Source organism: Hyperolius riggenbachi, chromosome 3, assembly GCF_040937935.1.
Source record: "Hyperolius riggenbachi isolate aHypRig1 chromosome 3, aHypRig1.pri, whole genome shotgun sequence".
Taxonomy (NCBI): domain Eukaryota; kingdom Metazoa; phylum Chordata; class Amphibia; order Anura; family Hyperoliidae; genus Hyperolius; species Hyperolius riggenbachi.
Genome location: NC_090648.1, coordinates 219,891,281 through 219,904,913, shown reverse-complemented (window position 1 = coordinate 219,904,913; position 13,633 = coordinate 219,891,281). Strand labels below are relative to the sequence as shown.

General features: G+C 43.4%; 1 protein-coding gene across 5 annotated transcripts in view; it reads left to right on the top strand.

Annotated features, from left to right (window-relative positions):
* The window catches only part of VPS13C (vacuolar protein sorting 13 homolog C), a 390,940-nt gene that overhangs the window by 238,942 nt on the left and 138,365 nt on the right, over window positions 1–13,633 (top strand). The window lies entirely within an intron of this gene.

Here is a 13,633-nt window from a genome sequence, read left to right as displayed (position 1 = left end):
GTGGTGCTGCAAGTGATGCAGTCCCTAAATACATATTTCTTCCCATTAACCTTACCCACAAACTCCTTCCGTTTCTGTGCCTGCGACTCTGTGCAACCTACACACTTTCTACATGGATAGAACCCTTTATTTCCCATCATATCTCCCCTATTCCTTTGTGGTCCATCAATGAAACTTGGAACCAGGATCTGCTGCAGATTTTTCGCCTTCTTATATATAAACCGTGGATGGGCAGGTATATTCCGTCCCAACACCGTGTCGGCCCTCAATACATTCCAGTGCCTCCTTATCACACTCTCAACTTCACCATGCCTGGAATTATAATCAAGCAGCATTGCGTATTCCTGTCTCCCACCTCCATCATCACTGTTCCTCCCATTTCCCAACATCTGTCCCCTATCCATTTTCTCAGCAGCATCACGTATCCTTCCCAATGTCTCCCTCTCATACCCCTTTTCCACAAACCTCTCTATCAGCATATCTGTCTGTTCTCTATAATCCGAGATCTCAGAACAATTGCGTCGTATTCTGAACATCTGTCCTTTGGGTATGTTGGTAAGCCATTTTTTGTGATGGCAACTGGAATATGGGATGTATCCATTCCTATCTGTTTTCTTGAAATAGGTCCGCATCTGTAGCCTATCTCCCTTTCTATAGAGGTCCAAGTCAAGGAAGCAAATTCTGTTCTCATCACTCTCCACTGTTAATCTAATACCCCTCTTATTGGAATTAAGCCATTCCACATATTGATCCAATTCCAGTCTACTCCCTTTCCAGACGATACACAGGTCGTCTATATACCTAAACCAGTATCTCACTGGTTGGCTATTGCTATTCTCCAGCACCTGTCGTTCCCACTCATCCATAAAAATATTGGCTAGACTGGGTGCAAACTTTGCCCCCATCGCACATCCCGTTATCTGCCGAAAAAATTGCCCTGCATACCAAAAATAATTGTGCTGTAAAACGAACTTTAACAACCGTAGAATAAACAGAATTTGCTCCCTCTTTAGTGCACCATCCATCCTTAGGGCTCTTTCTACTGCCTTCATTCCCAAATCATGCGGGATTATTGTATATAATGAGGCTACATCCGCTGTTACTAGGAGATCATCTCCACCTAACGTAATCTTTTCTACCTCTTTAATCATTTGTTTTGTGTCTTTAATCAAATGGGGGAGTTTTTGTACAATGGGCTGTAGGAATTTATCAATATATTCGCCTATTCTCTGATTTAGGGACTCTATTCCACTAATTATGGGCCTGCCCGGGGGTCTCTCCAAATCTTTGTGTATTTTTGGATTCTGATATATCACAGGTATCCTTGGCACGTCAATCATAAGATATTTAAACTCTGAATCATCAATTATCCCCTCATCAAGCCCTCCCTTCAGAATATCTCTTAGTATCCCTTTGTATTGCCTAGTGGGGTCTCCTCTCAGTTTCTCGTAGGTTGCACTGTCCCCAACTATCCTGTCTAGTTCATCAGTGTACTGGTCCTTCCTCATCACCACAACACCACCTCCTTTATCAGCAGGCCTAATCAGCAGGTCCTTTCTTTCAGCTAATTTAAGTGCTGTCACTAACTCACCATCCTTCCTCTGATCACCCAATTTTTCTAAATCTGTCGTGACCAATCTTCTAAACACTTCAACTGTACTTCCCGTACTGTATGTATTTGGATTGAATAGGGACCTATTTTTCAGTCCTGTGTGCACATAATCGGGGGCTGGTCTATCATTATTCCTAATTGTGGCTTCTTTAGATAGGAAATATTTTTTAATATTAAGTTTCCTAACGTACTTCTGTATATTGATGTACGTACCAAATTTGTCTAGTCCCTGCTTGGGGGCATATTTCAGGCCTTTATCCAAAATGGCCATCTCTTCTGGTTTAAGCTGGACCTGACTAATATTAAAAATGCCCTTTCCCTTCACCTTCTTCTTTTTTCTTCTCCCCCCTCTGCACCCTCTTCTATTCCTCGTTTCCTGCCCCCTCCCCCAGGGTCCACCTCCCCCTCCCCCACTCGCTGCCTCCTCACCTCGTCCCAAATTTTCCCAAAAAAATCATCATCAACATCATTCAGTGGATCAAACCGATTCTGTGTAGGTACATAGTTGGGTATATCGTTCCTCTGATATTGTGATCTCCATTCTCTCCTAGGTCTCTGCGGGCCCATCCCTGCTCGAAATCCCGGGGTCCTGGGTTGATTGAAGTGGCCTCTATGCCCCCCTTTATTATATCTATCCTCTCCTCTATATCCCCCAATCCTCCCCCTTCTTGCTGCTCCATTCATTTGTACTCTCGGGCTACCTTCTTCCCATCTCTCTTCTGTTCTAGGAGAATTGAACTGTACCTGTTGGGGTCCCATTCTATACCCTTCATATCTTGTGTCTATTCGGGGTTTGTACTCACCTTGCTGCTGCATCTCCATATGCTCACTCCCAACGGCCATGTTCCTCTCCGCTTTCTCTTTCCTTTTAATCTGTTCTACCTGCCATCTATAGGCCTGCTTATTTTGATACTCCTGCCAATCACGCTGGAAACGGCCCACCTTAATTTCACCAACTTCTTTATCAATTTTTACTAAATTCCTCACCATATTTTCAGTACGCTGTCTAAAATCACTGGCTTCTTTAAAAATCTCCATCTTCTGTTTCTGTTCCTCAATCTCTTTCTTAATTCTATCTGCTCTCACGTTTTTTCGCTTCAGTAGAATTTTCAAGAGGTTAATACCACAATCATTTAAAAAATCTCCTAACTCTTTATCATTCTCATCTCCCTCCTCTCCATCATATACCACAAGATCCCATCTAAACCGTTTGGGAATAATTCCCTCTTTGATAGATTTTCGCAGGCTGGCAGCATCCCACCAAGTGTTTATCTCCTTTTGCATCAGGGAGTGCATATTCCTAAAACAATTATCCACATTTCCACTCTGAGGGTTAGCCTCCTTAGTGAATATTGTGTCAATATCAACCTGCCCCCTGTTAAAAACATTCAGCAACTCCATATTATCACAATCACAAAATAACCAGTGTGCTGCACTAACAATTATGCTTACTTGAAACGTTTAAATTGATCTATGTCTCGTGCGCTCACTGCTTACAATAAACAATTAGTGGACATACATACATAAAATATTTCTTACACATACAATAGACTAGAAAAAGTCCCTCTCAAAGTCCAAGAACTAATTTTACGTGTCCATGGATCGCTGCACCAGTCATCAAGCATCAGATGTGTATAACAATATTCCTTTTGCGATGCTGCGCTCACATGTAGTTGAATCTTCATACAGTTGTATCACTCAGAAAAAAAGAGAAAAAACAAAACCATAGCATAATACTGTATTGTGACAATGCCACATCCCTCACACCCAGTGCCAGGAATTAGTCGTGAGCTCTGCCCAAAAAAACCACCACAGGTCACCAGGTCACACTGGTCCTCACCATGTGCTATGGCCGCCAGCCACAGACAGCAGTTATACACTTCTCAACCCGTGCAAGTTTCCTCAGGCTTACACACCACCACCAACATACGTGGCCTCTCACCTTCTGCTTTGCTGCCCAAGTTAAAGACAGCAACTGCACTTAAACACCCAACGGAACTCTCGCTGTCAGCCTCGAATAGATGTTTCCATGGAAGCAGGAGTCTCACATCAGCCTAATAACTGAGAAGCTCCACATAGTGTAAACCCATTCGCTTTAATAAAATGTTTAAAAGTAGTGCACTCACAATTTTCCAATAGAAACAAGCATTTCAATAAAATTCTCCACGCCAGCTCAGTCCGCCCGTAGCTCCGCCCTACGCGTTTCGTGCATGCGCACTCATCAGGGGCTTGAGGCGCATGACCGGCCAGCGTCTTAAAATACTCCTATTTCCCTCCCCTCATCCAATCGCCAGTTTCCCTCACTTAAGATGGCCGCCGGAATACTTCCGCCCTACACCATCCTTTTCATCACCCTATGAGGAATTGCCATGTCAGCAAGGGTATACCCCGTCATTGCAGTCCGCCCACTGCACCTCCATTGGGAGGCCAGCCACGTCTATTCACGCCCAGGGTGCCGCCCCCAAACATCATCTCATGGCTAGTCATTACACCATGCCGATAATCCAGCACTGTGATTGGCTCAGAGCCGGAGCCTTCCGCGATAGTACGGAATTCTTATTTGTTTTAGCCCTTTTTATACAGTATGGTCCGCTCCTCAAACCCCCTCATGACAACACTGCAATTTACCACATTCATTACCCCAAAATAATAGACAGTGTCAGTTTTCCACATACCCCAAAAAAGCATCATTATTATCATGGCAGCTTAGAGACATACACCCCCTTAACTCCCTCCATATGGTTCTTTCCAAACATTAATATCCAGCATCCCCCTTATAATTGCACATTTCTCCTGTCATTACCCACCTCATCCTTAGTCCAATACCTAATAGCCAAAAATAATAAAAATAAAAATAAATATAAAAATAAAACAAAACAATTTTTTCCTTTCATTAAGTCCAATGTCCGGGATCCAGCTACTGCATGCACCCACACCCCCCACGCACATGGCAGAGTGCAAGTGAACCCAGCAAAAAAGGAGGCCAGCATCACCGGACATATGGATAAATAGTCTTAATACGAAAAACCTTGCCAGGAGAAAAAACCTTGCCAGGAGAAGGAGAAGAAGAAAAGAAGAAAAGAAGAAGAATCCCAGCCCCCGTAGTAACAACAGTCCAATCCTCCACAAACAGAGCCCCATATTTTTATTATTAAATGGGGTACATGTGTGTCCCCAAAACAGGAAAGGGGCACACATCTACCCCACCTCTATCTAATCGTTTGAAATAAAACAGTTCAAATCGAACTCGACATTCAGGCCCCTTGGGTGCAAAGTCTTGAGTTCATGAATCCAACGTGACTCCATCTTAGACAATTCCCTAACCTTATTACATCCTCTCCAGCTACCCCTAAGCCTATCAATCCCACAGAAACTCATCATACCCGGATCCCGCCCATGGTGTTCAGCAAAGTGTTTAGACATATTATGTGCAGGATTGCCCTTTTTGATGTTTCTAACGTGCTCACCTATCCGATCCTTGAGTTTTCTTGTGGTCCTCCCAATGTATTGGTGTCCGCAAGGACACCAGCACATATATACAACATGAGTGGTGCTGCAAGTGATGCAGTCCCTAAATACATATTTCTTCCCATTAACCTTACCCACAAACTCCTTCCGTTTCTGTGCCTGCGACTCTGTGCAACCTACACACTTTCTACATGGATAGAACCCTTTATTTCCCATCATATCTCCCCTATTCCTTTGTGGTCCATCAATGAAACTTGGAACCAGGATCTGCTGCAGATTTTTCGCCTTATATATAAACCGTGGATGGGCAGGTATATTCCGTCCCAACACCGTGTCGGCCCTCAATACATTCCAGTGCCTCCTTATCACACTCTCAACTTCACCATGCCTGGAATTATAATCAAGCAGCATTGCGTATTCCTGTCTCCCACCTCCATCATCACTGTTCCTCCCATTTCCCAACATCTGTCCCCTATCCATTTTCTCAGCAGCATCACGTATCCTTCCCAATGTCTCCCTCTCATACCCCTTTTCCACAAACCTCTCTATCAGCATATCTGTCTGTTCTCTATAATCCGAGATCTCAGAACAATTGCGTCGTATTCTGAACATCTGTCCTTTGGGTATGTTGGTAAGCCATTTTTTGTGATGGCAACTGGAATATGGGATGTATCCATTCCTATCTGTTTTCTTGAAATAGGTCCGCATCTGTAGCCTATCTCCCTTTCTATAGAGGTCCAAGTCAAGGAAGCAAATTCTGTTCTCATCACTCTCCACTGTTAATCTAATACCCCTCTTATTGGAATTAAGCCATTCCACATATTGATCCAATTCCAGTCTACTCCCTTTCCAGACGATACACAGGTCGTCTATATACCTAAACCAGTATCTCACTGGTTGGCTATTGCTATTCTCCAGCACCTGTCGTTCCCACTCATCCATAAAAATATTGGCTAGACTGGGTGCAAACTTTGCCCCCATCGCACATCCCGTTATCTGCCGAAAAAATTGCCCTGCATACCAAAAATAATTGTGCTGTAAAACGAACTTTAACAACCGTAGAATAAACAGAATTTGCTCCCTCTTTAGTGCACCATCCATCCTTAGGGCTCTTTCTACTGCCTTCATTCCCAAATCATGCGGGATTATTGTATATAATGAGGCTACATCCGCTGTTACTAGGAGATCATCTCCACCTAACGTAATCTTTTCTACCTCTTTAATCATTTGTTTTGTGTCTTTAATCAAATGGGGGAGTTTTTGTACAATGGGCTGTAGGAATTTATCAATATATTCGCCTATTCTCTGATTTAGGGACTCTATTCCACTAATTATGGGCCTGCCCGGGGGTCTCTCCAAATCTTTGTGTATTTTTGGATTCTGATATATCACAGGTATCCTTGGCACGTCAATCATAAGATATTTAAACTCTGAATCATCAATTATCCCCTCATCAAGCCCTCCCTTCAGAATATCTCTTAGTATCCCTTTGTATTGCCTAGTGGGGTCTCCTCTCAGTTTCTCGTAGGTTGCACTGTCCCCAACTATCCTGTCTAGTTCATCAGTGTACTGGTCCTTCCTCATCACCACAACACCACCTCCTTTATCAGCAGGCCTAATCAGCAGGTCCTTTCTTTCAGCTAATTTAAGTGCTGTCACTAACTCACCATCCTTCCTCTGATCACCCAATTTTTCTAAATCTGTCGTGACCAATCTTCTAAACACTTCAACTGTACTTCCCGTACTGTATGTATTTGGATTGAATAGGGACCTATTTTTCAGTCCTGTGTGCACATAATCGGGGGCTGGTCTATCATTATTCCTAATTGTGGCTTCTTTAGATAGGAAATATTTTTTAATATTAAGTTTCCTAACGTACTTCTGTATATTGATGTACGTACCAAATTTGTCTAGTCCCTGCTTGGGGGCATATTTCAGGCCTTTATCCAAAATGGCCATCTCTTCTGGTTTAAGCTGGACCTGACTAATATTAAAAATGCCCTTTCCCTTCACCTTCTTCTTTTTTCTTCTCCCCCCTCTGCACCCTCTTCTATTCCTCGTTTCCTGCCCCCTCCCCCAGGGTCCACCTCCCCCTCCCCCACTCGCTGCCTCCTCACCTCGTCCCAAATTTTCCCAAAAAAATCATCATCAACATCATTCAGTGGATCAAACCGATTCTGTGTAGGTACATAGTTGGGTATATCGTTCCTCTGATATTGTGATCTCCATTCTCTCCTAGGTCTCTGCGGGCCCATCCCTGCTCGAAATCCCGGGGTCCTGGGTTGATTGAAGTGGCCTCTATGCCCCCCTTCATTATATCTATCCTCTCCTCTATATCCCCCAATCCTCCCCCTTCTTGCTGCTCCATTCATTTGTACTCTCGGGCTACCTTCTTCCCATCTCTCTTCTGTTCTAGGAGAATTGAACTGTACCTGTTGGGGTCCCATTCTATACCCTTCATATCTTGTGTCTATTCGGGGTTTGTACTCACCTTGCTGCTGCATCTCCATATGCTCACTCCCAACGGCCATGTTCCTCTCCGCTTTCTCTTTCCTTTTAATCTGTTCTACCTGCCATCTATAGGCCTGCTTATTTTGATACTCCTGCCAATCACGCTGGAAACGGCCCACCTTAATTTCACCAACTTCTTTATCAATTTTTACTAAATTCCTCACCATATTTTCAGTACGCTGTCTAAAATCACTGGCTTCTTTAAAAATCTCCATCTTCTGTTTCTGTTCCTCAATCTCTTTCTTAATTCTATCTGCTCTCACGTTTTTTCGCTTCAGTAGAATTTTCAAGAGGTTAATACCACAATCATTTAAAAAATCTCCTAACTCTTTATCATTCTCATCTCCCTCCTCTCCATCATATACCACAAGATCCCATCTAAACCGTATTTCAAGAAAACAGATAGGAATGGATACATCCCATATTCCAGTTGCCATCACAAAAAATGGCTTACCAACATACCCAAAGGACAGATGTTCAGAATACGACGCAATTGTTCTGAGATCTCGGATTATAGAGAACAGACAGATATGCTGATAGAGAGGTTTGTGGAAAAGGGGTATGAGAGGGAGACATTGGGAAGGATACGTGATGCTGCTGAGAAAATGGATAGGGGACAGATGTTGGGAAATGGGAGGAACAGTGATGATGGAGGTGGGAGACAGGAATACGCAATGCTGCTTGATTATAATTCCAGGCATGGTGAAGTTGAGAGTGTGATAAGGAGGCACTGGAATGTATTGAGGGCCGACACGGTGTTGGGACGGAATATACCTGCCCATCCACGGTTTATATATAAGAAGGCGAAAAATCTGCAGCAGATCCTGGTTCCAAGTTTCATTGATGGACCACAAAGGAATAGGGGAGATATGATGGGAAATAAAGGGTTCTATCCATGTAGAAAGTGTGTAGGTTGCACAGAGTCGCAGGCACAGAAACGGAAGGAGTTTGTGGGTAAGGTTAATGGGAAGAAATATGTATTTAGGGACTGCATCACTTGCAGCACCACTCATGTTGTATATATGTGCTGGTGTCCTTGCGGACACCAATACATTGGGAGGACCACAAGAAAACTCAAGGATCGGATAGGTGAGCACGTTAGAAACATCAAAAAGGGCAATCCTGCACATAATATGTCTAAACACTTTGCTGAACACCATGGGCGGGATCCGGGTATGATGAGTTTCTGTGGGATTGATAGGCTTAGGGGTAGCTGGAGAGGATGTAATAAGGTTAGGGAATTGTCTAAGATGGAGTCACGTTGGATTCATGAACTCAAGACTTTGCACCCAAGGGGCCTGAATGTCGAGTTCGATTTGAACTGTTTTATTTCAAATGATTAGATAGAGGTGGGGTAGATGTGTGCCCCTTTCCTGTTTTGGGGACACACATGTACCCCATTTAATAATAAAAATATGGGGCTCTGTTTGTGGAGGATTGGACTGTTGTTACTACGGGGGCTGGGATTCTTCTTCTTTTCTTCTTTTCTTCTTCTCCTTCTCCTGGCAAGGTTTTTTCTCCTGGCAAGGTTTTTCGTATTAAGACTATTTATCCATATGTCCGGTGATGCTGGCCTCCTTTTTTGCTGGGTTCACTTGCACTCTGCCATGTGCGTGGGGGGTGTGGGTGCATGCAGTAGCTGGATCCCGGACATTGGACTTAATGAAAGGAAAAAATTGTTTTGTTTTATTTTTATATTTATTTTTATTTTTATTTTTATTATTTTTGGCTATTAGGTATTGGACTAAGGATGAGGTGGGTAATGACAGGAGAAATGTGCAATTATAAGGGGGATGCTGGATATTAATGTTTGGAAAGAACCATATGGAGGGAGTTAAGGGGGTGTATGTCTCTAAGCTGCCATGATAATAATGATGCTTTTTTGGGGTATGTGGAAAACTGATACTGTCTATTATTTTGGGGTAATGAATGTGGTAAATTGCAGTGTTGTCATGAGGGGGTTTGAGGAGCGGACCATACTGTATAAAAAGGGCTAAAACAAATAAGAATTCCGTACTATCGCGGAAGGCTCCGGCTCTGAGCCAATCACAGCGCTGGATTATCGGCATGGTGTAATGACTAGCCATGAGATGATGTTTGGGGGCGGCACCCTGGGCGTGAATAGACGTGGCTGGCCTCCCAATGGAGGTGCAGTGGGCGGACTGCAATGACGGGGTATACCCTTGCTGACATGGCAATTCCTCATAGGGTGATGAAAAGGATGGTGTAGGGCGGAAGTATTCCGGCGGCCATCTTAAGTGAGGGAAACTGGCGATTGGATGAGGGGAGGGAAATAGGAGTATTTTAAGACGCTGGCCGGTCATGCGCCTCAAGCCCCTGATGAGTGCGCATGCACGAAACGCGTAGGGCGGAGCTACGGGCGGACTGAGCTGGCGTGGAGAATTTTATTGAAATGCTTGTTTCTATTGGAAAATTGTGAGTGCACTACTTTTAAACATTTTATTAAAGCGAATGGTTTTACACTATGTGGAGCTTCTCAGTTATTAGGCTGATGTGAGACTCCTGCTTCCATGGAAACATCTATTCGAGGCTGACAGCGAGAGTTCCGTTGGGTGTTTAAGTGCAGTTGCTGTCTTTAACTTGGGCAGCAAAGCAGAAGGTGAGAGGCCACGTATGTTGGTGGTGGTGTGTAAGCCTGAGGAAACTTGCACGGGTTGAGAAGTGTATAACTGCTGTCTGTGGCTGGCGGCCATAGCACATGGTGAGGACCAGTGTGACCTGGTGACCTGTGGTGGTTTTTTTGGGCAGAGCTCACGACTAATTCCTGGCACTGGGTGTGAGGGATGTGGCATTGTCACAATACAGTATTATGCTATGGTTTTGTTTTTTCTCTTTTTTTCTGAGTGATACAACTGTATGAAGATTCAACTACATGTGAGCGCAGCATCGCAAAAGGAATATTGTTATACACATCTGATGCTTGATGACTGGTGCAGCGATCCATGGACACGTAAAATTAGTTCTTGGACTTTGAGAGGGACTTTTTCTAGTCTATTGTATGTGTAAGAAATATTTTATGTATGTATGTCCACTAATTGTTTATTGTAAGCAGTGAGCGCACGAGACATAGATCAATTTAAACGCTTCTGCTGATATTGTTCATATTTTTCTTGTCGGCATGAGGCAACCTTAAAAGCAATGTAATGCAATGTAATTCCAGTATTAACTCTATGCAACTACTTGTCCTTAGTACCATCAAGCAAAGTATGAACACGCAGGTGCATTAGCTAATATGAAAGGTAAACAGATTGGTCAATAATAACCATGAAATCCTGCCCTCACTGTATTAGCTTGAATTTCCCAATGAACTTCCTCCATATGACCATGGATCACGCTACAGTGATTGTTTTGTACGCAGTGCTTATAGCCAAACCCTGCATTTACTGGTTGAAGAGATATTTTGGTTCTGGGTGCTTTGCTTTAGCACAGGGCTTTGACTGCGTATTATGGATGACCAAGATTAACTTTTTTAAAAGAGGAAAATCGCCCCAGAAGTGTGCTGGTGGGATTTGAGCTGTGCAGGCAGGGGTTAACTCACATAGGCCTCTGCCTCCCTTCTGATGTGCTCCACCCTGCTTTCAATCTTCTGACACTTCCGCCTTCACAGCAGAAGCTCTAGTCTATAAGGAGGAATTGTCAGGAAATTGAAAGCAGCGTGAAGAGCATTGGAAGGGAGAAGGCGGCCTAGGTGAGTTCAGTCTTGCTCTTTCCTACTGCATATATAGCCAGGCAGACCTGGGTTTTGAGAGGTACGCATGGGAAGACTTAGCTCTGTTATACACTAAGCAGGCAGGAACTGTAGTTGCCAGCAGCTGCACAGGAACTTTTAATGGATGATCATTAAAAATGAAGTTTTGCACTGTAGAAGGTGAAATCCATTCATAATATGGGGTAAATGATGGCAAGATTAGGGGATCATATGGACTTCTTTAACCTCTCTGACATTCTGATTATTTCCATTATTAAGGGTATAAAAGATGTAAATTTTTTTTCAAGATTTTAGACCCTGAAAACAAGAAAAAAAAATCCCACTGAGAGATATGCAGCAGCTCTTGCATATAACTCACTCAGGCACCGGGTTACCTCTCTTAACTGCAGATTTCCTTCCCGAGCCTGTGTTAGGAATACTGCTAAGGAGCTTAACGAAGGAGGGACCACCAAACCATGCCAGGGAAAAAACACATATATAAGTAGATACATAGTTGATCTGCTTACAAAACAGATGTATTGTACTGTCCATGCTTTGATTTCAGGGTTGTTGTTTTTTTTCATAGTAAATTAAAGTGAACCGAGCATCATTTTTAACACCCAGTGCAGCTCTATAGCAAATTAAAAATGCATTCTAAAAATGTGGTTTATTAAAAAAATCTTTCATTTTACCTCATCTTTTTACATTTAAGGGTTAAAATACACACTTTTTGTGTCCGTGAAAGGACCTGCGGACAGAGAGCAACAGATGATGGAAGGCTGATAAGAAATCGCCTCATTAGACAGACCACAAACAAACCCTGAGCCTCCCCATTGTACTTCAAACAGAAAACCTAAGACGCACTTGAAGAATTTCACACCTAGCCTGGATAAGACATTGTAAAAGCAGCAGGGGTTTTAAACTCCTTAAACATGGCAGCCCTTTCAGCTATTTGAAGCCAGGAGCTGGTTAGGTCACTTTAATGGCCCATACTCACGAGGGACTTTTGTCGCCTCAACACGCGGCGCGCGCGTGTTGCGGCGACAGGTCGCCCGTGAGTATGGGCCGTTGCCCGCGCGCGCACCCCGAACTGTGGCCCGTCGCTCATGGCGCCATGCGATTGAAAGTTTCAATCGCATGGCAACAGTCGCCGCCGCAGCTCCGCCGCAACTGTCGCTAGTCCGCGTGAGTACGCGGACTAGCGACAGCAACATGATAGTAAATAAACGTCGCTTCCGGCGGGGGGAGGGACAACGGCGACAGCTTCCGTCGCATCAGTTGCCAGGTCCCTCCGCCGTGTGTATGCGGAGGGACCTGGCGACTAGCTGTCGCCAGCATGTCGCAAGCACGCTCCCGTGTGCTTGCGACATGCAAAAAAGTTGCCCGTGAGTATGGGCCATAAGAGAATTCTGTTCCTGGCAGGGGGCATGTCTTTTTTTTTTCCCATAGTGTGAAGCTAAAACCTGATGTCATTTCCTCTCAAGTTTTTTTTTTTTATTATTTTCTCCTCCAATCTGCTGAGTCATCCCAGGCTTGCTTGTAAACACGTGTGAGCACAGGATCATGTTGCAGCCTCAGTCTGTAACACTGAAGTGTGCTCAGACCAATCAATGAGAAGCAGGAATGTTGGGGGGGAGATGACAAGCTTACACCATGGCGATGGCAGAGAATAGAGCCAGGCTGACAGATAAGATTTATTACAGCAGAAAGATTTCTTAATAGGTTGGAGTGCTTGCAATGCAGCATGAGATTCCTGGCAGCATTACAAACACATTGCAGTGTTTAAATTGAATTATATTTTGTGGCTGACAACCCCTCTTTAAATATATTACATCATGCAAACTTTGTGATTTGGGAGTAAAATGTATAAGAAATATCATTTTGTTCCTTTTTTTTTATAACAGCCTTATCTATGTGTGCATGGATTGACCCCCCTCCCCAATTACTTTTCTCCTTCTATCTCACTTCCTTCTGTCACTCTGCATATAGTTCTATGTGCATTATCTACTTTGTTCACGTGTAGGGATTCTTGTTATCAAGTAAACAAAATACTGATTATATATGTGTAACGTTATGAAGCAACTTAGGCATTTCAGTCCAATTTTCTACTGCTCTTTTGTGTTGTCTCCTCATACAGACAATTGATGGCTTTTGATGTGGAGAAATACATCAAAAGTAATCAACAGTCTGTATGAGGATATACTGTATGTGGCTATTGTTATATGCCACTGATATGCTGTTTCCATTTCTTATTTGTATCTGATCAATATTAAATTGTCAAGGACAATTTTTTTTTTTATTTAAAGTGTACCAGAAATGTTTACTGAGAAAAG